We start from the raw sequence: 11,457 nt of genomic DNA on the forward strand, positions 1-11,457 counted from the left end.
GTTATTGCAAGAGTTGCTTCTATCCCGCTGTGGATGAGGAGTAAGCCTTGGGCAGGCTTCCTTAGTAATTCCTATCCTTGCTTTTGTGGACCGTGATCTGGTTTGGCACTGTATTAAACTATGTTGGAAAAACTTTATCTTGAACTTATTTGCTTCCGCTTTGTTTATCAAACTTGTTTTGTAATAACTTTTATTCGTACTCTGATGACGAAAAGTATCTGTGAACTTTATGTAATATGTGGCATGCATGTTGAATCCTGTACGATCTTGGTTGTTGTAAATCGTTTATCGAGACCCGTCGTGGTACTCGACGGACTACCGGGTTTATATGGGTTCAAGTATGACAGTGCGCCCGCTTGCGGATTGCCATTATACTTGTATTCTTATAAATTGGTCGGTTCTGCGACAGTAGACCGGGTAAATCTTCAGGAAACACATCCGGAAATTCACACACTACCGGAATATCTCTAATCTCTTTGATAGCAGTTGCACAAATCTTGCCCACTGATCTTCTTAGGATTGGAAGTTGGATAAGAAGTTGAGAATTACTATCAGGCAAATTCACTCGTAAGGTCCTATTCAAAGCATCTATAACAGCCTTATGCTGATACATCCAATTCATTCCCAAAATTACATCTATATCCTGATCCTTAAGGATAATCATGGTAGTGGGAAAAATATGCCCACCCAGGTTTACGGGTACCTGGTATGCCATTTCCTTAGTACATAGACGTCCCCCGGGCGACTGTATAAAGAAACTTTCCTTTGTTGCCCCAATTGAAATTTCATGCTTCATGACAAATATTCTATTGATGAATGAATGCGATGCACCAGAATCAAAAAGTATAACTGCAGGGTGATTAGCAACAGGAAACATACCCATCATCACTGGCTCCCCTTCCGGAATTTCTCCAGCTTGAATATAGAACACCCATCCTGTCTTCCTCTCATCTTTGCCCTTTTGAGCATTCTGATTGGGGTTCTTGTTTGGTGCCTGACCCTGTTATTGATTAGCAGGGGTCTTCTGATAATTTTGATTAGCCTGCCTAGGATATGGACATTCCCTAGAGAAATGACTAGTTCTTCCACAATTGTAACACGGATAGTTGTGACCCTGGGATGTTGGAGCATTGCCACCAGGAGCATTGGTTGACTGTGAACTCGGATAGGTTATAGCAGGACAGACATTTGACTGTTGCCCAGCTTGGAACTGCGGTGGACGATAAGGAGGACGATTATGATGTACTGGATGATAAATCACCCTCTGCCTCTTCTGATTTCCACCAAAAGATCTAGACGGCACACTCTTTTTCTTTTTGAGCTCCTTATGCTGCCGATATTTTGATTCTGAAGCAATTGCAATATTTACTGCCTCATGGTAAGTAACATTGGTGCAAGTGGTCATCATAGTCTGCAACTTGGTATTCAGGCCTCTCATAAACCACCTCTTCTTCTTGGCATTAGTATTGACATGTTCGGATGCATATTGGGACAGATGATTAAATCTTCCCACATACTGCATCACGGTTTGATCTCCTTGTTTCAAAGCAAGGAATTCATCTAGCTTCATAGCCATCACTCCTTTAGGGATATAATGGGCTCTGAAGGCAGTACGGAACTCAGCCCAAGTTATTGGAATACCAGCAGGTTGCATAGCCACTAAGTTTGCCCACCAAGCACTTGCTGCTCCTCTAAGTTGTTGGGCGGCAAACGTAGGTTTCTGATACTCCGTGCATGGGACAAGGTCAAATTTCTGCTCCATGGTTCGAAGCCGGTCATCAGCCTCCAATGGTTCATCTGCCTTGGTGAACACTGGGGGTCTTGTGTCTGTGAAATCAACATATGTAGCCTCTTGTCGGTTATGGTGGCGTCCACGGTTTCCGTACATCTGATTCTGATTACTCTGGGCCATCTCATGAAGCAAACGAGAATTTTCAGCTGTCACATTGACAAGTGCGGTTATAGCATCAGCTAAATTGGTTGGAACTGGTGGCGGATCTGGAATACCATCCTCATCTTGTGAAGTTCCAGGAATATACGAACCTCGCGTACGACGCATCTGCTCATAACAAACCAAACTTTATTCACATGCCTTTATTGAATTGTACCAAAGCTTACTCTAGACACCTTACATAGAGTTTACTAATGTACAAACAAACCCATGAGTACGAAAACAGAACTACATAACTTAGCTAGAGCTACTATTATACAACTCTACTCTTCTCCTCAATTTCTTCAAACTTCAGGCTCGGTATCCATTCTGGAATTATTACCGCCTTCATCATCGCTTTCATCGATCATTACTAATTCTTCAGGATCTTCTTCTTCTTCCTCTCCCGATTCATCATCATCGGCAAGGATGACACCGGGGTCCATTGCATCCGCTTGAGGCTCATGATTCGGATTTAGTAGATTGCTAAGCCTATGAACCTCCTCATGTAGATACGTATTATGTTCTTCTAAATCTTCTACATAGAATTCTAGCTCATGAGTTCTAGCTCTAGCTACATTTTCCCTGTGCCAAGCTTCATTTCTTCCTTCCACCATACGAACTAACATACTTTCGTAGTTCCTATGCGCGGTGGTGAGCTGCCTCAATTGACCCTGTAATTCTCCTATTTGTATAACATCCAAAGCCCTATCTCTAGTAGATTGTGCTAACTCCATAGAAACCCTCAGTATCTCTGCTTGGGGATTAGGCCTAGAACTGCTGCTGCTGGCACCATCATTTCTAGGGGCAAGTTGGTGACGAGGAACTCCTTTGGGTCCGGTGGACTTACGGGGCGTCATCTTGGCACGAGCCATACTGTAGGTAGCCAATTTAATCCAAGTAAGACCATTGATCAAAATCCAGAAAGTAGCTAAGATGGTTTACATTCCTCAAACCAGACTCACTACTTAACTCCAGACTAAGAGGTGAAGGAAGTAACAAGTGAATTATTCCTGATGCATGAATCGTTCTTATGAACAAAAACATCAAAAATTTATAATGCACATAAACAACATTTATTTTTATATAGGGCATAGTATAATTACTACTCCACCACACAAAAACCTTTTTAATCAAATAGGGAATGGTGAGAAAGAAATAAGATAAGTCAGAAGCAATTTGGACTAAATTACCAAGTTAAATTTAGTCATCCAAATCATTTTGAAGTTTTTGTAAAACAATACAACAAAACCTTGTAACGATTGCTTCGATACCATTCTGTGGCAGAACCTCCTAAGTTATAGGGCCCACATGCACCTATCACTGTCCGACGACCTTTGACATGTATGCATATGTTTCCAATAACTTAAAAAGACTGTCGGGTGTCCTTGGGGAACCCCGAATCATCCACGATTTCCGAGCAGGATCACGTTACAGAGTCATTGTAGTATTACAACATTTATTCAAATATCAAAACCAGAGTAAAAACAGTGGAAGTCTTACAATAACATAGTTTACAAACCAGTTATTTCAAACCTTACAAACTAAGTTCTTTAATTATTACAAACCATAGTAGTAGTGGAGTGGCATAATTAATATATACATAACACACAAAATAAACATCCTGCCCAAGGATCACACATTTACTTCTCATCGTCAGAACGAACGATAGTCATGCAGCACGATCCAAAACAGATCTGCTCATGAGGCTCACCTACAACAAGGGGTCAACGAACCCTGAGTACAAAAGTACTCAACAAGACTTATCCGAAATATTAACTGATAAACTCAGTAATGCAGGCTCAGGGATTCAAGGTATAGCTTTAACAATGATCAAAGTTCTTTTGCGTAAAAGCTCTTTTAACAACATTCTTTATATAGAAAACTTCTCAAGAATTATATATAAAGCTGACACGATCCGCACTGAGATCATGAAACTTCATATTCAGCACCTTCACAAGCCTTATTCAAGTTTCGGTTATTAATTCTACGATGATGAACAATGAGTTGAGTCTCCTTAACCGAGGAGCAACGATGATTCGAACCGATTATAAACCCAGCTGGGAATTCTAGACCACACGACATATGCAGGTCCCTGACCTCCATATACCAACCTACCCTCGGATCCTCTAAAACAAGAATGGGTCCGCGCCACTCGAGAACATAGTACTCCACCATTCCAGCCCATGGCCACGTGGGTACACGCTATTCCCGCCATCTCTCCACTCCTAGTGTGCGAGTAGCCATTCTTGTAATAGAATTGCCAAGTTCAGGCTTACCGGAGTATGTGGTTAGTACTACAAATTCTCACCTCATACAATTCAACAACGGACGTGCCTTAATCGACACAGGCGGAAAGAACCCGCTCACAAGACCTCCATGTTTGGTGGCTCACACACACCGAGTCCGCTCGGTCTAGATTTATTACTCCACATTCCCATATTACATGCTAACATAATTAACCAATGTTCCATTTACAACTAGCAGGTGGCAGGTAGTCACCTGACTTTCATCATTCTACGCATAGCTAAGCAAAACTAGGCATATACGAGTTTAAAACAGGTAATATGGTAAATATGGAATAACAAGGGTGGTAATGCACCAATTAGGCTTTTACTTAACTCTTAATCACTTAATGCAGTAACAGAAAGCAAAAGCAAAATTAATTTATAAAATACAAGGTAGGGTTGTATGCATCCGGGGCTTGCCTTCGTTGATAGAAAAGTCCGATTCCTGCGACGTTACACAAGTATTCGATCCGACCTCAACAGACGGATAAACTTCTTCCACGACTTGATTAACTACCATGTGTTCACCTTCGTTCACTACATGTAATAACAATGCCATGTTTAACATGATGCGGAATATGAAATATGATGCTTGATGATGGATGCAAAGTTAATAATTTGAATACAACTTTCCTTCGCGGTACAGTTGCAAGTCAAACAAACTAAATCTTTTTCGTAACAAATATATCAACTACCAAGGATCATTAACAACAAATGACCTGAGGTCATCACTCAATTCCAAAAGTCCAAACAAAAACCTAAATCATTAAAGGTTACTATTTGCTTTTATGAATTAATTATTTAATTCAAAATTATGAAATAAATCAACTTATTCTATTTGAGCTCAAAATTTTAGTACATGTTCATTACATGTTAACTAAGTGGCAAAACAAATTTCATAATTTTTTTGATAAATAAATAAGCCTAGAAAAATCATGGAAATCCATTTATGAATAAATTGAGCAATTTTTATCACATTTAAAAATTACTGAAAAACACTATTTCATATTTTTCTTAAATACTATACCTCACAGAGAAGTCACTCAAAAATTTTCATAATTTTTGGAGCTCTAAATAAATCTACACAAAAATAACAAAAACAGACACTATTTATTCAAATCTGAAAATAGAAAAATTCATTTTGAACGTTGAGTCACTGACATGGTGACCCCACCTGTCATCTTCTACCTCCCGCGTGTTGACTACGACGATGACGGCGCTGACCGGCGCAAACTCACCGACGGTGAGATCAACGGCGATGACCAACGTACCAAAATGACCACTTTATCCCGGTGCATCGACTGAAGGCGCTAGCTAGACGAATTACTACGAGTTACGAGCTTGGCGTCGGCCATGGTGGACGCGGTGGCACGGCAGTGCTACGCCGGCGAAACAAAGCCGAAAACGGGGAAACAGAGGGCATGGGAAGGTCCAGTAGCTCACCACGAACACTACAGAGCAGAAAGCAAGGCTGGAGAAGCAGCGTAGACGCGGGTCGACGTGAACAGCAACGGCGACGGAGCAAGGATCGTCGGTGACGGTGTGCCGGCGACTGCAGTGGATAAAATGGCCAATCAACAGTGAAATGAGCACTATGGCATCGAGACGAAGCTAAAGGTACACCAATCAAGGGCAACGGCTCACCGACGGGCTCTGGCCACGGAGATGCGCATGCGACGGTGAGGTTACCGGCCATGAGGAAGAAGGCGATGAAACTCGAGTTCCCAGTGAAGACAAGCCAAATTGGTGGGTCAAATGGACGCGCAAGGTTCAGGCGGAGCTGGGACTAGCTTATCAGTGATGGTGGAGCACGACAACGATGGCACGGGCTCACCGGAGATGGAGCAGCGGCGACGGGAAAAACAGAGAACGAAGAAAGAAGAACGGCGGCGGCTCCAGAGCTTTATAGGGCAGCCAAGGAAGCGCAAAGAAGCCACGACGAAGCCTTTAGCGCGCCAACGTGACGCCCAGACGGCCACGCGCGCGACTGGAAGCAAGCCGAAGCTCGCCGGCGGTGTAGTGCAAGCGGTGAACACTGTTCATCGAAATTACAAGTTTGCCATTCGCCAAAATTCACAAATTACTCCCAAATTTTCATAACAACTAAAAAATCTCCAAAAATAAAAGTTGTTCAAAATCAAAAGTTCTACAACTTTGCTTTTATAACCATCTCCTAATTCGGTCTAGATTTTGAAATGAACTTTTGAATTTGAATAGGGAAATTTACCGAATTACGCCTTTTTGATTTACTCAAAAATTTTCTAAACAACTTGAAAAACTCCAAAGATAAACTTTGTATAACTTATTAAGCTCTACACTTTTGCTTTTGGGCCCAACCCCAAAATATGCTTAGATTTTGAAATGGATTTTTCAGGGTAAGGTTAAATGTTGAAAAGCGGGGTTTCCTGGAAAAATTCAAAATCCAAACAAACATTGAACTTGAGTCAAACAATATAATGCAACACATACTAGATAAATATAAACTTGTTTTAGTGCATGCATCTCAAAGTTTCACCAAATGCCAAATGCTTTGCAATGCATATGATGACATGTCAGATTTTAATATTTAAACACCCGAGGTGTTACACAAAGCCTCGTCTAAGCTTCGCCTATTCCTTGTGCACCTAGTAGACCAACCCTTGAAGCTTGACTCTGCCAGGAACACACGGTGCGTGCCTTTCTTCCCTACGGCCGGCAACCTCACCGTGGTGTGCGCGTCGCTGTGGCTGGAGCTCCACGGTGCGTATTTGTCCCTGCTCAGCGTGGCTCTAGCTTCGCCTTGATCCCGTGTTGCTCTATGACCGGTTGTTTGATCCTTTTGACCACTGTAGTTGCTAGAACGCCATCACCGACGTGGTTTGCGCCGCTGTGATCGCTGTGACCGTCGACCCGCCTCTTCGTTGTTCCTCCGGCTCGTCCATCGTCTTCAACGTGTTCGGGGTGAGCTCCTGGTTCTTCCCAAGTTGTTTGTTTCACCGCTACTGGTCTCCTATCACTGGCGTAGCGTAGCTGTGCAGTCATGGCCGCCATGGCTGGCGTAGTGCTCGGTCCAGTCCGTAGTTGGTCTAGTTAGTGTCACAAATCGATGCGCCGTGGTGTTGTGATCATGTTAGTACCTTGGCCGTCGCCGGTGACCTCGCTGTCGACGAGATTTCGCCGATCAAAGCTGCTGTCACCGTGGTCAGCGCGGGAGGTAGGGGATGACATGTGGGGTCAGGTTGTCAGTGACTCAGTGATTTGAAAATGAAATTTTCCTTTTTCAGAAATGAATGAATAGTGTATGCTTTTGTTATTTTTGTGTAGAATTATATAAACCTCCAAAAATTATGAAAATGTTTGTGTGACCTCTCTGTGATGTATATTATTTAGGAAAAATATGAAATGTTGTTTTTCAGTACTTTTTGAATGTGATAAAAATTGCTCAGTTAATTAATAAATGGGTTTCCATGATTTTTCTAGGCTTATTTAATTATCCAAAAATTATGAAAATTGTTTTGCCACTTAGTTATCATGTGATGAATATTTACAAAAATTTTGAGCTCAATTGGAATAAGTTGATTTATTTCATAATTTTGAATTAAATAATTAATTCATAAAAGCAAATAGTAACCTTTGATGATTTAGGCTTTGTTTGAATTTTTGAATTGAGTGATGACCTTGGGTCATTAGTTGGTAATGATCCTTGGAAATGGAAGTAAATGCTACAAAAAAGGTTTAGTTAGTTTGACTTATAACTGTACCACGAATGAAAGTTGTATTCAAGTTGTTAATTTTGCATCCATCATATATTTTTGTATCTCGCATCATGTTAAACATGGCATTATTACTATGTGTAGTGAACAAAGGTGAACACATGGTAGTTAATCAAGTTGTGGAGGTGGTTAATCCATCTATTGAGGTCGGATCTGATAATTGTGGAACGTCTCAGGAACCAGACTTTTCCGTCAACGAAGGCAAGCCCCGGATGCATTTAAACCTACCTTGTGTTTTACAAATTTATATCGCTTTTGATTTTCAATACTACATTAAGTGATTAGGAGTTGAGTGAAAACCTAATTGGTGCATTACCAACCTGGTTTTTCAATATCAACCTGGTTACCCGTTTAAATCCGAGAATGCTTATTTATGCTTAGCCATGCTTAGAACGATACAAGTCGGGTGATCATCGGTCACCTGTGAGATATAAATGGTTTCTTGGATACGACTGGTTATTTATGTTATCATGAGATATGAGCATGTGGAGTAATAAACCTAGACTGGGCGAACTCGGTGTATGGGAGCCACAAGACATGGAGGTCTTGTGAGTGGGTTCTTTCCGCCTGTGTCAATTAAGGTCTATCCGTTGTTGAATTGCATGAGGTGAGACTTTGTAGTACTAACCACATACTCTGATAAGCCTTAACTTGGCGATTCTATTATGAGAATGGCTACTCACGCACTGGGAGTGGAGAGATGGCAGGAATAGCGTGTACCCACATGGCAATGGGCTGGATTTGTGGAGTACTGTATTCTCGGGTGGCGCGGACCGTTCTGGTTTTAGAGGATCCAAGGGTAGGTTGGTATATGTAGGTCGGGGACCTGCATATGTCATGTGGTCTAGAATTCCTAGCTAGGTTTAATCGGTTCGAATCATCATTGGTCCTCGGTTATGGAGACTCAACTCACTGTTCATCATCGTAGTTTAATAACTAGAACTTGAGGAAGGATTGAGAAAGTGTTGGATATGAAGTTTCATGATCTCATTACGGATCATGTCAGCTTTGTATATGATTTCTTTTGAAGATAAAAATGTTGATAAAAAGAATCTTTTTAGAGAGCTTTTACGCAAAAGAACTTTGATTATTGCTAAAGCCATACCTTGAATCTATGAGCCTGCATTCCTGAGTCTTCTTAGTTTTAATTTCGGTTAAGTCTTGTTGAGTACTTTTGTACTCAGGGTTCATTGACCCTTGTTGCAGGTGAGCCTCATGAGCAGGTCTGTTTTGGACCGTGCTGCATGACTGTTGTTCAGGTCGATGACGATAAGTGAATGTGTGATCCTTGGGCAGGATAGTTTTATTGTGTGTTTGTATTAGGATACTTATGACACTCCACTACTACTATGGTTTGTAATAATTATCGAACTTAGTTTGTAAGGTTTGAAACAACTGGTTTGTAAACTAAGTTATCGTAAGACTTCCGCTAATTTACTCTTATGTAGATATTTGAATAAATGTTGTAATACTACAATGACTCTGTAATGGGATACTGCTCAGAAATCGTGGATGATTTGGGGTTCCCCAAGGACACCCAACAGTCTTCTTAAGTTACCAGGAACATATGCATAGTCGTCAGAGGTCGTTGGACAGTGACAGGTGCATGTGGGTCCTATAATTTAGGAGGTTCTGCCACAGTCATCCTGACTAGCTCCTGCCTGGCCTGTAGGCCACCGTGACCTTTTGGCTTAGGACACGCCGACCGCAGCGACAGGTGGGGCATCCTCCCGCTACGAGTCATGTGCTGGCACCGGTCCCAGCGACGCATGGGTGCAAGCTCGCTCCTCTGACCGCCTGGCTTGGGCGGTCATGACCGCGGTAGGTGGGGATCAGACTGGCGACGCCACCGAGGGGCATAGTGACCACGCCTGCTTTGCCTCCTATTCACCGGCGGCATCTGCGCTTGCCACACACTTCCTCGGCATGGGAACCTCAACGCGCCTCTCCGCCTCCTGCTCATCACTAGCGGACATCGCCGTAGGGTCGTGACGCTCCACCGAGGTCAAAATGATCTCCGAACTTTCCTCCTCCTTGGAGAAAACCATGTCATCCACATCTATGGGATCCTCCGACTCGAGCTTGGACTCGACGTAGCTCTTCTTTTCCCCAGCCTTCACGCATCGAGCAATCTCCTTCTCCTTCTTATACTTTCGCTAAGCCACCTTTTTGGGTGGCCTACCAAGCCTCGCCCTCTGGCCCCTTCGAAAGGTGTGGCCAGGACCTATAAGCATCAAGTCCATACGAAATAGGTGACTCAGAAATAAAAAAAAGTAGGAAAGCAAAGGGGAAAAGAACACAAAGTAAAGAAAGACAAGCATACCAGTTTGGACACCATAGAGGCATTAAGAGGTATGGGCTTTCTATTGACCTTCTCTTTGGGCTTCAGCTGTAGCACCCAGTTGAGGTGACTCTAGACCTCATCATCCGGCAGCTCCTCCAGCAACACATGTTCAGGGTCTGACGGGCCGCCGTATCTCCACATCGGTCATGATCTCTCCACCAATGGAGCAACCCAGTAGCGGTAGAGGGTGTGGAACACCCGCACCCCATCAAGGCCATGCCGCACGAGTTTCCGAAGCTCCTCCTTGTTGATCTCCACCTTCTTTTTCTTCCGATGGGAATAGCCCCACGACCAACTATCCTGTTTCTCCAATGTCCCACCGGTGAACGCCGAGAACGGTGCCTCCACTGAATTCTTGATATAAAACCACTCCTCGTGCCACCCTTGGTTGGAGTAATAGGGGATGTACACGGGATACAAGCCTCCCATGCTCAGTTTCCTCTATAGGGCAAAACCCTCCACTAGCACGACCTCAGACGGATTCCCCATCGGCAAAGCTCGCCCAAAGAACAGCCGTTGGAAGAAGTTCGCATGTGGCTCCATCCTGAGGAAGGCCTCACAGACGGTGACAAAGCCAACGATGTGCAGCACCCCCATTGGATGGAGGTGCTATAGCTCTAGACCCCATTCATTGAGGAGTCCATGCAGGAACCAGTGCATGGGGTATCCCAACCCATGCTCATGAAAGGTGAGAAAGGAAACCACCTCACCAAGCTGAGGTTGTAGAATCTCCTCCCTCCTAGGAGCCCTCTAGTGTGCCACCTCCTTTGGTGGCAGAAACCCCTTCACGGCGAAGGCCTTCAACACTAACTCCCTCACAGTGGATGACCTCAAGTCCAACATCTTGCTCTGGGTTTGTGAAAGGATTTGTGAGTTTTTTCCCTCCCCCTTGCTCTCTCCCTTTTCTTTCCTAGGAACCGCCGTAGCTCTCAAAGACGCTCTTGACAAGAAGGAAAATGAGAGGAGGTGACAGATGGGGAATAGGCGAAAGAATGGGGCAAAAACCTTCTCCCTTCTCCTACTTAAGGAAAAGGGCGCAAATAGTTGGGGAAGGCGCACCGATCAGGAAAGTCAAAACGGCGGAGCAAAAACCCCTCTCTCTTTCCCATTTAATGTAGATGGGACACACCCTGATCGATGAGA

Source organism: Miscanthus floridulus, chromosome 2 (genome assembly GCF_019320115.1).
Source record: "Miscanthus floridulus cultivar M001 chromosome 2, ASM1932011v1, whole genome shotgun sequence".
Classification (NCBI taxonomy): Eukaryota; Viridiplantae; Streptophyta; class Magnoliopsida; order Poales; family Poaceae; genus Miscanthus; species Miscanthus floridulus.